Source organism: Plutella xylostella, chromosome 5 (assembly GCF_932276165.1).
Source record: "Plutella xylostella chromosome 5, ilPluXylo3.1, whole genome shotgun sequence".
Taxonomy (NCBI): domain Eukaryota; kingdom Metazoa; phylum Arthropoda; class Insecta; order Lepidoptera; family Plutellidae; genus Plutella; species Plutella xylostella.
The window spans coordinates 13,095,933-13,113,967 of NC_063985.1; the positions used below are offsets into that span (position 1 = coordinate 13,095,933).

General features: G+C 39.8%; 1 protein-coding gene across 7 annotated transcripts in view; it reads left to right on the forward strand.

Moving 5' to 3' along the window:
• The window catches only part of LOC105381835 (zwei Ig domain protein zig-8), a 247,608-nt gene that overhangs the window by 226,370 nt on the left and 3,203 nt on the right, over positions 1–18,035 (forward strand). The window lies entirely within an intron of this gene.

Here is an 18,035-nt window from a genome sequence, read left to right on the forward strand (position 1 = left end):
AATCGCGAAAGAACTCCTCGTTCTATCCCTACATAATTTTTCACAGTTTCCACTTAAGTTAATACTACACTATTGTTGTAAACTCACGTTTTCCATTAACGATCATACAAATGAACTCACTACTGTATTGATTGAAGGTGTAATAAATCTTTTTTTTCTATTTCTAGTATTCCAACCTCTTTTTGTACTACAAACTTTTGATAGGTACTGTCATCCATAAGCATTGGCATATTAACAACGATTTTGTGAATGAATTGTTTAATTGCGGACGGTACCTATTTACGATAGTACTGCGGAGGGCGAGTTTACTTCAATAAGAGATGTTGAGGGCGGGCTCATTCTGAAACCCAACTAACTTGTGACGGATCGCGCCAAACAGAAAACATCAAAAGGGTCAAAACTAAAGGTAGACTCCGCTTGTTATCTAAAATTAGGGAATAAGTAATTAAACTAAGCAAGGCTAAAGTGAATATTTTCCGCTCGCGTGCGCCGTCGCCTCTCGTTGCCGACTAGTGGAAGCGGCTCCGGGGGCGATGCTACTTGTTAGTTCACTCCGCTTAAATAATTACATTGTTTCGCAGAATACATTTATTCAACTAATATTGGGATCAGGTTTCTCGGAACACTGTACTATATTTCCTATGAGTACCCTTAAGTTTCCTCGAGGTCTATTATAGTCGGTTTTTCTTGGACGACTACTACTCAAACACAAGTGAAGGCAGAGTACAGATATAGTTGATATAAATATTGTAATACACGTGTCCTGCGGTGGAGACTGCGCCGAGGCGTCTGGATGTGAGAAAGCTTCACAAGAAAGTAGTGACAGTGATCATAACAAATTAGCTAACAATGACTACATATTCCTGTGGGACCGTCCATTAGCTATGAGTACTGGCTGTGGCTGTGAAGTGTGAAGGGCCATAGAGTGGCGGCGCAGTGTCGCATCGTCCTAATGAAATGTGCCGGAGTTATTCAGTCCATCCGTCCCCGCCCGCCCCGCGCCCCCCCGCGCCCCCGCCCGCCCCGCGAGTCGCGATTTATCGCCGGCCGCCGCCCGCCGCTCCACTGCGCTAATATCTAGTGATGGGCGCCGCCACACACTCCAACTACGGATAAATACTCACTAATAACATTTTGTAGCATTCAGGTAGCTATCGCTTCTAACTTTAACCTCTCACGGATAAACGGTAAAATCAAAACCAACATTATGTCAACATTGCTATTTTGGTTAATTTCGAATCCGACAAAATCTACAACCATTTACTAATAAACCAACACAAGCGACCATTTTAGTAAAGGCTTATTTCAAACATAATATTGTTATTATAACATACTCTATTGCGCGTCTAAAATAAGGCTACGAGGTTTTTAGAAGCTTTGAGTTGCCACTTAACGCGTATAAGCTCTCAGCATAGTGTCATACCGTCACGCTCTAGCCTCCAAAACGATATTCAAACCAGTTTTATAAAATTCTGAGCCTCCGCTTCCATTGTGACGTGAAAAAAGACATTATACACGTTAGTTTTCTTTAATATGCAACAATGGTTTAAGTAGGATATGTATAACTGCGGTTATAGGAGCACATCACTAATAATATGTAATTTTGTTTATTGCGGGCGTCAACACGGCTTAGTGAGGTTAATGAAATTGCGTCTGTTCATTTGTTCACTGAAATCTGTTTGAGATGCGTCCACTGCCGCCCGCCCCGCCCCGCGCCGCCACCGCCGCCGCCGCCGCACAGTTGGCGGCTAATTAATGACTATCGGACAACACACACAGTTAAATAGTCGAAAGCAAATCGGTCTAAGTATCGCATATACGTAGGTAGACATGTATTTTAGTTACTTATTCCAATTATTATAACAATATGTAAAAATTTAAGTGCTTAACTTTGAGAAACTTACTCCAGGTACCTATATTAGTGTCTATGGCAAGCTGAAATTAATTATATTTTGGAAATTATATCAAAAGTTTTAACAGACGCGTCAGCCATGATCATAATAATTGCAATTAAGAAACAGTTTGGATCCGTGCCTGCAATGTTGTCCTAAAAGTTGATCGGAGAAAAATATGAAAGGTACTGACAGTGCTGAGTAGATATATGGCCACTGTATATTTCTCTCTGGTGTAGTAGTAGGTATATGCTTCATGACTAATCATGAATCATGAGTCATGTCCCAGGACATCATCTAGTGACTGCTCTTCATGTGCAGGTAGTATCGACTTTCAGCAGGTGAAACAATAATAGTAAGCATGTAATTTCAACTTTTTAAAATCAATTACCTTTGACCTACTAGACAAAGCTATTTTCAGACGTATCAACGTCAACATATATCTAAGAAACGTTCTTCGCACTTTAAATTAGACCAATACTATTACTGGTATAAATTATGGCAATCACAGTAAAATTTTATACTAAGGACATTATTCAAGATTATTAAGTTTAACGCTCAAATAGCTCCCATTAGCTGAAATTTAGTAGAACCTTCTAGAACAAACATGGAGAAGCCGCGCATTCCGGGACATTATAAATCTGGTCTCAGGCGGCGCATGGGCCCAGGCAATGGGGTACGCGGTGGGACGGTGGGGCGGTGGGGCATGCAGGGGGGCCATGCTCCGGCTCACGTGAACACTAACATATCTCAGTCATTTGTCGCGCGCGCGTCGCTGATGCATCTCCACTATTCTTTATGAGATTTTCTCTAAAATGAGAAACGCTCTGCAATGATGAGTGTGTCTCAGCTGTTTCTGTGGAAACGTACGGTTTTACATAGGTACATTTAAATTAAACGTTTAAAATAACACTTCTCCTCCACTTTTTTCTTATGTCGATAGCAACTGGTTAAATAGTAAATACCATTACGCTAGTATATACTAAGTCTATGGTAAATACACTCATGAATGTATGCCGAATGACATAGAATATATACCTATTTGGTCATGTTGTATCTGTGGGTACTTATATTATGTATAGCAGATGAGACAGTTGATTAATATTATACTTTGAGATGGCTGCATTTGATTTGAATATAAAATGCTGTATTGCATAAATTAAAAAGTAATTCCATCGGATCCGCTTGTCCCAAATAAGTGAATTAGTGAAACAAAACACAAAATTGGCCTACAGGGTGTTGAAGGCTTTCGAAATTTAGATTTAATTTAAAATTTAAACGCCAATTTGATGTCGCTCGCAGCTGTTAAAATATAAAATTAGTGGGATTTTATAAAGTAGAGTTTGAAGTTGGCAGCGAGTAGCGAGCAATGGCGCCGAGTGACTGCGATCGGGCCGTCATCAAACTACTGTTATTGCTTTTGAAGGAAAACAATTAAATTGAAAAGGCCATTATTTTTGAAGTGTAGCTAAAAATATTTTTTTGGCTGGTAAATACTGTACCTACTTACACAAATTTCAGTCTTAGAACCTTCTGGCATGATGACTTATCAAAATGTCACCAAATGTGCTATCGGAAATCGAGGCCACAAGGTGTGTCGGCGCGGCCACTTGCGGTCTAATCGTGACGTGCAGCGCGCGGTGAAGGCGGAATGTGAATGTCACATGAATCGAGGATCAGTCTTTGCCTTTGCGTCATCTAGGTACCTTCATTGTAAAGCTTATTTCAATATAGATTTTGGTCAGGTCATGTTCGTCTCGATATGTGCCTTTAATCTTGTTTGGATGTATTTTTTAGATATTTTCGAATTATTGTTTAAGTTCAGTAAGCTGGATATTTTAGAAAGGTAACGATTTAAGACAAAATCCGTCCCTGTTGAGTTCACATTCACCGGATCAGTGTGATCTACCCGGCGGCCCGGTCTGGCCCGGCCTGGCCCGGCCTGGCCCGGACGAGCCACATCAAAGACATGCTCTTTGTTCTCCGTCATTACGCGACTCCATTTATTATATTTGAAAAATAAGAGGTTACACTCGATACGGGAAAAAATCGCTCGAGTGTATTTCGTTCCGGCAATTTATAAGAATTCTCCAGAAGCTATTTCTCGTTGTGTAGCGCGGCGATGTGTGCGGGGACTCGGCTATGAAACCCGATAGTCCGGAACATGAAAATACAAAAGCTCACAACTTCACTATTCGGATGGAGTTCAAAGACATCTCACAGACATTCCGGGTACTGGGGACTACCTGTAAGTTTTCAAGTCATTGACACTACAATTCGCTATTGAGTGATAAAGCTGTTTCGCGTAAATATGAGATATTTAGAATTGATTTCAGTAAAATTGGTTGGCTTCGGCGGCTCGGCGGAGAGGTACCTGAGCGTATTGCGGGCGGGTCGGCTCGGGCTTATCGCGCTCCTCGGGCGAACTAACTTTGAATATAAAACCACAGCTCAGATATCTCTCACCTTTTATTTAGCTTGTTATTCACCGACTTCTAAGTCTACCTCAAAGTCCCTTTTTCTTATAAAAATATATTATTAATTGAATTTCACTTTAAAAGCAAATTTATTTTTAGATTAATTAAGCCCTGCTTGTTGTAGACTGATGAATGTTACCGCGAGTTTAAATTACGTAACCAGATATGTGATTAGTTTTACTCCCTCGTTAAAATGCTCTAACCTCAATCACTATTTACAAGTAATTACACGAAACTATGTAATTATTTACTTGCTAGTTTAGTACTCTTACTTATTTTATACACTTTTACAATTCATTTCATTATTTTTTCTAAACTAAATAGAAAATTTAATATTTTTATATACTCCGTACTTGTATGCGTACATATTGATGTTTTTTAATGTAGTTAGTAATATCGAGCTCATCCCGCGGCTGAGACCCTCCCTTCACGACCCGACGACTGGAAACTATAACTTATTTAGTATTTACGGTTTTACATCAAACTTTGTTAAAACAGCTTTATCATTTAGGGTGACTACGCGTACTCTGCTTAATGTAGAAACGGATCAAATAAACGTACTTATTTTTAAATACCAAACGTATTTGAAAATATATAAGTAAGCACCTCTGCCTACCCCGCAAGGGAGTACATTAGTACAAGGCGTGAGTGTGTGTTTTTTTTTATATATGTAAACTGAGTGTTTCTTCAAACTTAAAATGTGTGTAGTATTTGATACCACTTCATTTGAACGCATATGAAATAATTAGAGTGGTGAAGTACAGAGCGCACTTGGCGACGTGGAGGCGCTATCTGCTCACGAGCGAGGGTTCAGCTAGTGAAGCGATGTGCGGATTACCCGCCGCGCTAAACGACGGCCACGCTAAAGCAGGCTAAAGCTCGCCCGCTGTGACCACGCCGGGGATTAACAAATATATTATTATTAAGTATATGCTATTTATGAACATCGTTACGACCCCTTGACTTGGTTCGGGAAACCGCTTACTTAAACCGGCACACTCCATATTTAATTATTAATAAGCGCCACTGATTTCATAAGTTTTGAGAAATATCTGCATATTTGCGCAAATATTTGTTAAAATAAAAATTCATAAATACAGTACTTACTTGCAATTTTTTAAATTAAAACTCATAAATATCTACAATGATGCGAAAGAAATTCCACAAAAATTGCCAGACAGATCGACACAGTTACAGTATAAATTAGGATATTATTCTTAGATCATGCTTCTTTTGTGGGTAGGTATATGGACAGTGCTTTGTGAATGTGTTTGATATTGACCAAAGGATGCACAGGATTTGCCGAGCATCAGTGATTGTCACTTACAGTATATTGTCACAAAGGGAAACTTAACAATAGGTATTGTTATCGCGTTTTTAAAAAGAAAATACTTTGTTTTCAAGAATAATTTAGTATAAGTATAACTATAACGACAGACAAGTTATAATGAATACTTAATTGCGTTTGATAGTGAGAGGAAGAGTGCATTTCTGTTATTCAGCCAATGAGCTTTACTAAGCTTTTACTAACGGAAGTTCACAATCAGGTGGCGATTTTTCTCTCGAGGCCGCTGCTCGGTACAAGAGTGTGCAGTCCGTATTGTGCCATGTACCGGCCGGGTCTCCTACATGTTCACGAACCTAATTTATAAACTGTGTTGGTGTTCGGTGGTCACTGGTGGGTAGCGGGGGGTGAGGGGGGGGCGGTCCGGCGCTGTGTTACCACACTACACCAACATGGAGCTTAGTACTATAACATGTTCATCACATTTCGTTCCTGCAGGCCGCTACACAAGTAACAACTGCACTCGCAACATCAGTAGTTTTTCAGCCAAAGGTAGCCGAATAAAATAAGCACTACGCCTTGAAAATTCAGAAATTTATCTTGATTTAATGGCAACGTAAATGATTTGATTATGTTCCCCACGTGTATGCAGAGTATAGTATAACTACCTAAATTTTCCTATAATCTTTAATATTTCGGTGAGTGAAAATGTTGGAATATAACAGGTCTTATGGCACTTTACGCGGGAAATAGGTCCATTAACCTGGCAACACTCTCGTCGCGACGCTTTGAGGTAAATCCAATAAAATGTTGCCATCGCTGCTAGATTCAACTAGAATTTCTATGTCAAGCTAGGTATTTTAAAATCGTCAACAGTTTAAATACTCTACTAACTTCAGAGCCAGTTATTATGATAACTTCTCTTCCATTTCTATGTTCTACCACTCAAAGGATTTAATTTAGCAAGGTATCAAGCTCAGTTGACATCACACCCGCATCTACAATTCCTTCCGGAAACTAAACTCTACTACAATATCCAATTAGAACACCACAGCAGTCTAATTACATCAGCTATCCGTGTTATTAAAGCGTCCGGAGTCGACGTAAATAGTGCCGACTCCTCCGCTAGATGGCACTGGAGCTCATTAGTAGCCGTCGCGTGACGTCACGTGGCACGACTCACGAGTCATGCCGGATTTAGGCCTTGGTCTCCTATTTACGCCGTAGGTCGCGTCCAGCGTCACGCCGTAGGCCGCGTCACGATGCTCACTATAGAAATGTACTGATGCGGTCTCCCTCGCACGCCGACGTTTGGCGCGTAGATGTATGAGCATCGCGACGCGGCCTACGGCGGTGACACTTGACGCGACCTACGGAGTAAATAGGAGACCCGGGCCTTATTCATGCGCTTGCAGCATCCTGCAGCCGCGGCCCGCTGCGGTCTCGTGAGTGTCGCGGGACTTCACTTGTCAACTCAACTGTCCTTGGATTTTAGTTACTAATGCAACTAGTGTCAACTGCTTCTGTTTCCTGGTTGCGAAATGTAATTTTACAATCAGCAATTTCAGATCATAGGTCACCAGACCTTCTTATTATTGGGTCTAATGTAAGCTTTGTTCTCTTGGAATATAGTATGGGTATAGACGACCCGCTGAAAACTGCCACTGGCCTATTCGAACGATGATGGTCTATGTCCCAGTGCAAAAGTTTGCTAGCTGAGAATGGGGTGTAAAAAGCCTTTATGTTCTTCCCAATCCTCCATAAAGTACGTAACTCCACCGTTACCCGCCAGCAACAGCCCCTGTGCAAACGCACCAGGTTTATTCTTAATATCGTATCCTGTATCGAGAACATAATCGTATTCGATGCGACTGCGACCCATGACTTCTCATACTGCAGACAAGTTATTTATGAACCGGTTTAAACTGTACACTGACCGTCCTCCAGTAAGTGCCATTTCTGTGATACAGGGTAACTCCTGGCTGGGTGTGGTGCATTCATTCATACATCCATACCTAATGGCTAAGTACCTATGATTCTTTCAGCTTCCATCGGAATTCCGTGAAGGAATCATTTCGTATCGCAAGTTTTATTTCACACATACAATCCTAAATTTTAGAAAGGAAATCTGTTCCGCGTGTCACTATTCAATAAAGGAACACTACATTGGCCTCAAATTCCAATATCCGGTAACATTCTCGTCGCACGTGAATATTTGAGTCCCTTGTAGCGCGGCCCGGCTGCGACGGATCTAGATCTAGACTATCTAGACCGTGTTCCTGCCGCTGCCCTCTGCCGCTGCATGTCGCTGCTTCCGTGATGTCGTCGGGCGACAAATATTATCAGACTGTTGGTCGCTAGACCATTGTACATTTACTTCAGTTCATTATTTATCATCTTCAGACCTACTATTATATTATCACGAAACTATTGGCACTGTTGTCAAGCATAAGAATAAAAATAATACCACGCTAATGCTGATACCAAAAGTGGCCGGATACAGAAATTATATTCAGTAGGCTGTACTTATAATATCAAAAAGTAAGTATGAAAGATTGGTATTTTAACCGCTTTCAAAAAATAAGGAGGTCCTCGACGTTCCGTCTGTATACTCTACTACTTATGTATTTTTCACGAACGCAGGCGGATAGCGTCGCTGTATGTGGCGTCGTGTCTGACCTTCCTTTTTCTGAGTATTTTTCCTCCAGGGCGCCCCCGCGCCCCGCGCCCCGCTCCCCGCTCCCCGCGCCCGCCCGGTGGCGCGGTGGCGCCGACACCGTCTCACTCCGCAAATAAAATAAAACTCCGACTCGTAGAAAAATTGGAAATTCAATAACTCCCTCCTGCGAGATTTCTATCCGACAGGCGACTTTAAAAATATGATAGATGATACATCGCGAACAACCTTTTTAGTCTTGCGGACTCGCTCGTTGATTTATCGCTGTTCGATTGTTATTTCAGCGGTTGTCGGTGCGGCTCCTCGCGCCAGTAAATTATGTCCCTGCGCTGCCAAATCATTTGTAATATTGAAGTTTTTCCGTTAAATTTTCTTGCCGTATGCCTTTCATTGAATGTTTCAAATATACTAGTATATTGCTTTGATAGTAAGTAACATTTATAGGCTCCGCATGAGCTTTTATATCAACACCTTCTGACAACAATAGCGAGGGTCGTAAAACAAATGAAGTTGTAATAATTTTACAACCTATTTGGTCGCAAAATGAAGCAATGAGTTTATTTAGCGCCGCCGCGCCGAGCCCCGAGAACACGACGCTAGTGCTGTGCCGCTCGCTACAGTTTGATTTATCGATGCGAGTCGAGTGAATGTGGATCGCCGTTTCCTCGTTGAATCATTCATCTTTTCAAACGTTCCTCCGCCGCTGGAAGCTACACAACATTATTTAACGGAAACGAAGTAGATGCTTTACAATATTCATTCATAGATGGAGGACATAATATGTATATTTAAGATATTTTCTGAAATTTAAAGTAAGTATAGGTAAATACCTAGGTGATATCCCCGGTTGAAAAATGTTTTTTCATTCAATTAATTTTGCTCCACAGTATCAGATATCTCTTTGACCTCAAAAAAATGTTTTTCGAAGGAAAATAAATAAAACGGTAAAGGTCGCGAATAATGTCCGTTATCAACAGCGCCCTCGAGAGCCTCCGACCGGAGTTTAAGATACGTGACGAGAATTAATCGAATTTGAGGGTTCATGTCTCTTTAAATGTATAATATATTATGTATACTTCTATTGAAATATACTTACCTCAACTCAACTAATTGTAATTGCCTGGATCTAGTTCCTAACTTTGTCTTCGGAACTAGCATAAATAATGCACATTAGCAATGTTTTCCTGAAACATTTCACGTGAAAAGCGAGGAGTTTCGTATTTTCGCGCGCATTTTATAATTTTCGGCGCCATCTTGTCCGCCATGTTGGCACTTCAAAGCTGTTTGCCGCGAGCGACACGGCGGCGGAAATATGACACGTCGAGCAAAAATAGAGGTGCTTCGACCACCTCTACAACCTTATACGCTCTATGGTCACAAGGAAACTCGATCTCTATCCCCCCGAGATAAGAATCAACGATTCTAAACTTGTTTGTATAAGAAACTTGTAACAGTAGTAGCACTTTTGACTTTCTGAAATGGCTGTTTGTCTGTGACGGCGGCCGTCGCTGAAGCAATTAAACTTAAACCGAACGCCGGGGCTCCAAAAAACAGCTGCAAAGTCGGCGAAACGTTTCGGCAAGAAATCTAATTAGATTTTGACTTTGTTTTGTCGTTTTGCATAAATAAATTGAGTGCAATAGCAAATACCTAGTCAGTTGAGAATATAAATAAGTAGGTGATATCAATATAACAAAATGTACAAGAAGTTGGTCGAGTGTGGCAACATAATAAAATTATGTACAGATTTAAATCAAATGTGTGTGAAATAAATATTTTTTTGTCAAGAAGTCCGCAAAATATGTGTATTTATAAAACAACTAGCTGTTGCCCGCGAGCTTCGCTTCGCCTTAAAATTATTTTGCCGTGGACGACTCCCGAACTACCTACCCAATAACATGCCATGGTGGTATTAAATTAGATGAAAGTTGACAAATAAGTACGAAGATACTTGACTAAAAATGATTTTCATGACTTCATTGAGCAAAGACTTGTATAGCAATGGCAGAATAGTAGTTTATAAATGTTTAATTTCAAGCATCTAACTTATGCAGTTTTGATTTTTTTCATACTACTTACTTATTTTTTTCACTTTAACTCCCATTTTTCAAAACAAAACTATAACTTTACTAAGGTGTGCAGACATGTAAGATTGAAAACATCTAGGTATCTTGCAATATCCTATTGTAACTAAGCTTTACGGCTGTTTTAACAGCATGCAGATTTCATCACGCACGTGGGATAGCACGCCATTTTCCCGCATCTCGTGTGCATATTCCACGCGTTACATTGAATACTTGTATGAACGCGTGCGGGGAAATCCCGCGTGCGTGATCAAATCCGCATGCTGTTAAAAACAGCCTTAGTTAATGCCGAATTTCAACCGCTAACTCCGCTTTTTGTGGGAAAATACGGTACCTAAGCTACGTCCCTTCCAAATTTCAAGTGCCTACGCTACGTTTAGCCTATGCGTGTCAGTCATGGGAATTCCGTATAGAAAATCTCTGCACTTTTTCCTAAAACACCTACGTAATTAGTTTCATGGTTTTATTTTATCTTCAATAAAATAATAATTTTAAAAAAATTAAAAACCGACTTCAAAAAACCACTAAAACGTAAGAAATAATTTAAGGTTTAGACCAATCCTAGGTCACAGTATAAATATACCTAAGCAGGTACTGTTCTTTTTTGATGTTGGTGCAGTGACAAAGCAGTTAATCTGAAGAAATATGGCACCAACTTCAAAAAAGAACAGTACCTGCTTAGGTATATTTATACTGTGACCTAGGATTGGTCTAAACCTTAAATTATTTCTTACGTTTTAGTGGTTTTTTGAAGTCGGTTTTTAATTTTTTTAAAATTATTATTTTATTTTGTTATTTTTAGTTTATTTGCAATAATTATCAATCAAAAGTAAGATGCAAATGATACCAATATGTCCTACTCGTTAATACGAATCATTCGAGCCCAAACACGAGGTAGTTGCTATATACCGTTGAGGAGTTCCCTTGACTGCCTTCCGTTTCCATCATCAGATCAGCTCAAGGTCACCATCATATCTTTTTGTTATAATAACAATATTTACGTTATAAATTTCATAAGAATCGGTTGATAAGTGCCCAAAATGGAAATTTATACCCCTGTTTTTACCCCTTTACCCACCCTTGGGGGTGGAATAAAATTCTGAAAAAAAAATGGGACCACCCCTGAGCTCAACCCAATACATCAAAAAAAGAATTTTCAAAATCGGTCCATAAATGGCTGAGTAATCGATGAACATACATAAAAAAAAAAAAAAAACATACATACAGACGAATTGAGAACCTCCTCCTTTTTCGAAGTCGGTTAAAAATGACGCATAAGAGCCAAATGACAATAAATGAAACCTCGTATAGAAAAGTACAGTCCTTAAAAACTTACTCCAAATACATACAAACTAAAGTACATTAGCTAAAATCAAACCATACCGCGATCTATATCCGATCCGACAACGCCATCTAGGAGCGGACATAGCTACTATATAAATTAAACTTCTAAAACTCAACACCCATAAAACTTTCAACCTCTATATTACACCCCCACACTGGGTTTTTTTTTATATGCTAATTATTATTTTTTGTGATTATGTAGTGCCTAAATACAAAATATAATGTTTTTATCTTCAAAAATGACGAACTTCTTACAAAATATGAACCTCTATTTCATCCACTCACAGATCGAAGTTTCAAAAACGCTAGAACAAAATGTTTAATTATTGCTCATCAAGTGCTTAAATATAAAGTTTATTTAAAAAAAGATCTACCCCGGCCGGGAATCGAACCCGCGACCTTCGGCATAGCAGTCAGGGTCACTAACCACTACGCCAGATTTTTATCTTTTAAAATTAAGTATTCGCATACAACTTTTAACCCCCCCTTTTAACCCCTTACAACCTTCGTTTCGCAATAAAAAGTAGCCTATGTTCTTTCTCAGGGTCTAGACCATATGTATACCAAATTTCATTCAAATCCGTTCAGTAGTTTTGGCGTGAAAGAGTAACAGACAGACAGACAGTTCCGGATATAACCAACAGATGGCACTAAAAGCGCAATACAGAGAGCTTGTATGGAATCGAGGCCAATTAATATGAAGATCCTACATCGCGGTATTAAAGTTTTTCAGTTGTCTGAAATAAATACAAAACCTAATATGATAAATGTATTCTATAGTAGGAGAGTCAGACAGTGACTTTCGCATTTATAATATTAATTAGGAGTTAGGATTTGCGTATTTTGTGTGCAATAAAGTGTACATAAATAAATACTGTGGTTAAGAAATTAATAATAAGATATATTGGGATCAGTGCGGTTCGACAAGCAGAATAAAAGTTTATTTTTAAATGCATCTCAATCACGTAATGTAGGTACATTGTACATAACTTTTTACCTTTTATTTGCGTTTGAATCTCCAAAACTAAATTTTAAAAAAATGTATTTTAACAAAGGTCCCATGCAGTATTGCGGTCCCTAAACTCTACACTGCTAGCGTTCAACTGTGGCTCGCTCGTGGGCCGTGGCGAGGGGCGTCCCACGCCGCACATGCTGACTGTCATTATTCAGCCTGGTATGAATATTGCACGCACCGGCGACTCGCTCCACAGATTACCTCAACTTGTAAACTCCGCAGTGATTTAGCTCGACGCGGAGTATATCATTATGTGCATAGTTTAATCAGCTTTGTAAGTGGAAATCTTGTTGTAGATTGTGCGAGGAGTTGCCTCTGGCACATAATAGAAGTAAGTACTTAGCGCGGCGCGGGCCCGTCAGTGTTGAGGTGCATCTATGTAAGGTATCAACTAGGTGAGATAATATGTGCCTAATATTTATTATGTATTATGATTTTTACAAAAATGCATAATTATTCATTATCAGATGAAATAAAAAACCTGTATCGAAGGGTTTTTCAACATTTGTAATAAAACATAACTGAAATCGAGAAGATTAATAACTCTGGGTGAAAACGAGGTGAAAATAAAGCAGTTATCGCCATTTAATTTAAAATTTCACCCAACGACGTCGCAGAGCAGCTACATTTCAGCGTTTCGCTACAATATTATTTATACACCGGGTTCACCTGTTACACGGGAAAGTAGGCTGTAAGTCGTGCTAATAAGAATGGCCAAGATTGTGCTTAAAGTTGGCAGGCTTGTGTACAATAAGCAGTTAGTTCTGAGTAATGGGGGTACTAAAAAGTTTCATTCTCGCGCTCGCGTATTGTCAACCGCAAGTGGAGGTGTCGCCCGCGCCCGCGCCGCGCCGTACCGCTATAGCCACCGCCACCGCAGTGGCTGCTCATTAACTTTTTAATAATGTGATTCTGATTAATATTTCAAAAATATTAATTAAACAAAATTATACTACATGTACTTATATGCTATTATTTATTTTTAAAATCATATCTGTTACTCGGCTCTTGTTTACTACAGCTCTTCACTATTTACACGTTTAATTGTTAATCAGTAGCGAATTTCCAGGAATCAATCCACAACTCACTTATCCACAACGAATACAATAATCAGCAGCAAAATGCAGCAGAAGCTCGCGGCCATCGTCCGTATAATTATGATAAAATGTTGCGGAGCCCGCGGAGCGGCGAGGAATTCACCACATTAAGGAGTGAACTGTGCTGCGCGGAACTTCGCCAGAAATCTTAGTTGGGAATTCGCGGGTATCTTTGTTTTATAACGTTATATTGTTGGTCGTAAACCACGCGCGGAGGTGTTCTCGATGAAACAATTTGTGTGCTCGGGCGGCTGCGGGGCGGGCGCGGGGCGGGCGGGGGTGGAGGGGTTGTTTCAACGTCTTTTGTTTTGATTGCTGCTTCACGGTGTTTGTTTCACAAGTATACTAAAAATGATGCGATTAAACTAAGCACTCTTGGTGCTACTGCTTCGGCAATACACAATTGAAGCAACACACTGCTCATGGATACAGGTAGGGTGTTGGTTTTATTTCCTCGAACGACGTGTTATGAACAGTAATGCACTTGGCAGGTGATTTGTACAGTCGACGACGCGATTATGATGTGTAATATCCTGAGTCCTCGCTCGTAAATCTCCCAAAAAAGCGCGATCCAGCCCGCGGCGGAGTGAGCCGTCAGCGAAGTAGGCATTTTAAAAACGTAATTGAATGAGCGAAACGAAGTCTTAACTCAGTGTCACCTTAATGAGTTGGGTGACATTTCACCGCCGTTCTTCTTGCCGAGGCCTCAGGGTACGAGCAGCGCGGGAATGCTGTACACATTTCACTTTCGTTTTTACTTTTTTTTGTCGGGTTAATAAAAACACATAATAATTGACCTTCTTCTTAACGTGTCGGTGACCCACACTTCGGCTTACATTTTTGCAACATGCTGTATAAGTACCTCAGCACTTAATGTATCTAATTATAAGTAGTTCATTTCAAACGTGGCTGAGGAAAAGTATAACTTTTATTTTAAATGATATTATGATGGAGTTAATACCATCACCCGATACGCCACAAAGCTTTATATATTATGAATCATTCTGCACCAATTATGGAGTTAAGAGGCGCTCCAGCTCCGTATAATTGCTATTTAATGGCCGATGCTGGTGTAAATCACGACACGCTGTTGGCGCCGAATTCCGAGTTAAGAATATAATCTCAAATTGTCGCTTCACAGACAAGATACAGGGCAGCTGGATGAAACTCTATCGTGTAGGTATTGCACATTCGGAGCTATTTAACCTTATCCTTTTCCGTTCAGTTTGTAAAATTGTACATTAAAGGTAGTTATGTAACTATCATGTCATAAATAATACCTAGATTTCAATGCAACGTATGTTGTATGAACAGATTACAACGTGAGAAGAGTTTAGTGTGAAGTGTCAGTGAGCCGGGCGGGCGGTGATATATCGTCGGTAGGCGCCGCCCGCCCCTGTCAGACGTTCTTCAAAAAGGAGTTCGACAGAAAATTTATCAGCTCAACTATTTCGAGAATAAACAAGTGGATGATCTGGATACGGCTTACCTTAGCTACTGCCTAGTAATGTTACCTATTTAATTATTATAAAGCTTCCCAGAGTACAGAATGGTAGATATTTATCGATACGAAAGATCGTTTAGAATCTGAGAAATTTTAAAGTTATCGTGACCACTTACAAAAATATCACCTCAATTTTCGCTGAAGCGCCGCAGCAGCACACAGAAAGCGCAGCAAAATATTAGTGTCATAATTGAATTCTGTAATGTGTCGCATTCGCCCCCGCCCCCGCCTCGCCCCGCGCCCCCGCGTCGCCCGCTGCCCACCAGCGTATTGCTTGCTGTTCTCTGCTCTATGACGCCGTATTTCTGGCTTTGCCCACTGAGGCCGCCGCCACTCGACAGCTAGAGAACTACTAGGGAGGGCATTGCTGCCAATATGCTTAAGCTATTCCAATTCTCTATTCAACCATTTGTAGCTAAGCAGTACTATAATTGAATTGAGTACATTCATTATCATAACATTCAATTAGACACTAGTCTTTTCTTAAAGAATTATTTCAATTGGTAATTGGGTTGTCGTATCTGTTATCATTATTATTATCAATCGGTTATTACCTTATCAGCTTATCACAAATCAATAAACTTTAATTGACCATACCTTAATATCCGATTAAACGCAATTAATTACACATATATTTCACAATTTTTTTCATAAATCAGCAATACGACATCCAAGGCTAGGTGGGAAAAATATGAAATTGGGACGGGATTCTTCTATACATGTTACAGCGCTAAAGTTGTTATGTAATATAGTTAGACAGGTTCTCTTCGTGATCGTGATTCGTAAGAATTAAAATACAATTTAGTAGGTATGAACGTTTCTACAAAAATTTATTGGAACAGTTTCACACCCAGTGAAGCAGTCCGTGTGCTGGATGTAGTGCCGCTCACGCCCACTCACGGGCAGGGGCTGGCTTCAGAGTTTCAACTTCGGCGTTTCAAATCGCCTACAAGAACCAAAATTTAAATTTGAGAAAGTTGGCAATAATTTGTTTGAAGTTCCGCCGCGGCCGCCGATCCACAAGTATTTAACTTCTGAAAAGCAGCGGCGCGGGGCGCGGGCGTGGGACGCGTGCTGTCAAAGTGGGGGACTTTCCTGTTTGTACGCTCGGCCAAATCAAAGCACCTGCTTATCTTTACACCATAGTATAGTATTTCCAGAATTTAGTAAAACGGTATCGGTACTCTGTCAATGAATGTGGGTATGATGCGGATACATTATTTAGCGCCCGCATTAATTTTAATTTGATTCTTCAGCGGCACCCGCGATCACGTGCCGCGGTCGCGCTGCTCCGCGGGACAAATACTACAATCAACATGGTTAAATTATATCAAATATTAATTGAGTTCACGCCACGAATAAAATAATAAATTTTATGCAATGTGATACCGATACCATAAAGTAATGCGTAGTTAGATATTTTAATTTTAATTACATACAGTTTTAACTTTACTCCGCTGGCTTCGCTTAGATTCAAAAGGTTTTCATACGAGTACAACAATAGGCGAACTCATAAATGCTCTGCTATTACATACCAGTGCAAATGACTCACCCCGTATGAAAATATGATGATGCCAAAAAACATGTCTGAACTTACTTCAAAAGGTCTTAAAGGTGAAGGTATATTTCACTTCATCGGCCGGCGACTGTGGGCGGATCGAGCTCGGCCGCGCTGAGCTGCTAATTGCTCTTTAGTTAAGTGAACTTAAAAATAATGAAGCTTATAATGTTGAAAAAGTCTCGGCTCCACTAGTGGGCTGGTGGTGGAGCGCTGGCTCGCGTGCTCATCCATCCGGGGTCGAGTCCTGGCCAGGCAGATACATAATTATGTATCTAGTTACTTTAGTAAACTTAAAAACTTTTTATATTTTTTTTATGAAAAGATTGTACATTCATAAAAGAACACGTTATAGGTGATAGAAATTAATTGCAGAATTTTTTAGATAGGTGCATATCTAGTACTTTTTCCATAATTCCGTTCCTGCAAATGATTAATCAAATAAAGAGTAGGTAAGCATACTTAATTATTTTTTACTACAGCCTTTAAATAATCTAAACAAGCCTAATTAAAAAAATAAAGCAACCGTTTAGAGAGAAAACATATTAAACAAGCATCCTCAAGAGTTAGCTTAAAATAATGAACACCGCCATAAAAGATTCCACAAAACGTTATTTTTAATGAACGCCGCGAGGAGTTGCTTCAGGATTGCTTCAGTCCCCGCCACGTGGCCGTGGTCACGCATTAACCCTGTGTTTTTTATATTTATTAACTGTTTTGAATGTATTTGCCCTATGTATTTGCAGTGTCATTGATTAAAGTAAATAACAGGATTACAGACGAGCGAATTTTTTGGCATATAGGTGTAAGCTAGTTTTTTGAAGCGTGTAATTAGCGCGTCGATATGTTGCAGCGACCGTGTACGCGCCGAAAAACACGCTAGTCTGAAACCGCTCTAAACATAAACCAAACTAACAATAAAACAAAGCCTTTATGTAATAAAATATGCAACATTTTCTTTGTTATTAAATAAATACTAATCATTGTGTGGGATCCTTTTGAGTGAGCCTTTACTGCCAGTTTCTTTGCTGTTTCTTTCTTAAGCTGACAGTTACTTTCATACTATTTTGACTCATAAAAAGTTGCATTCTGTCAAAATCGT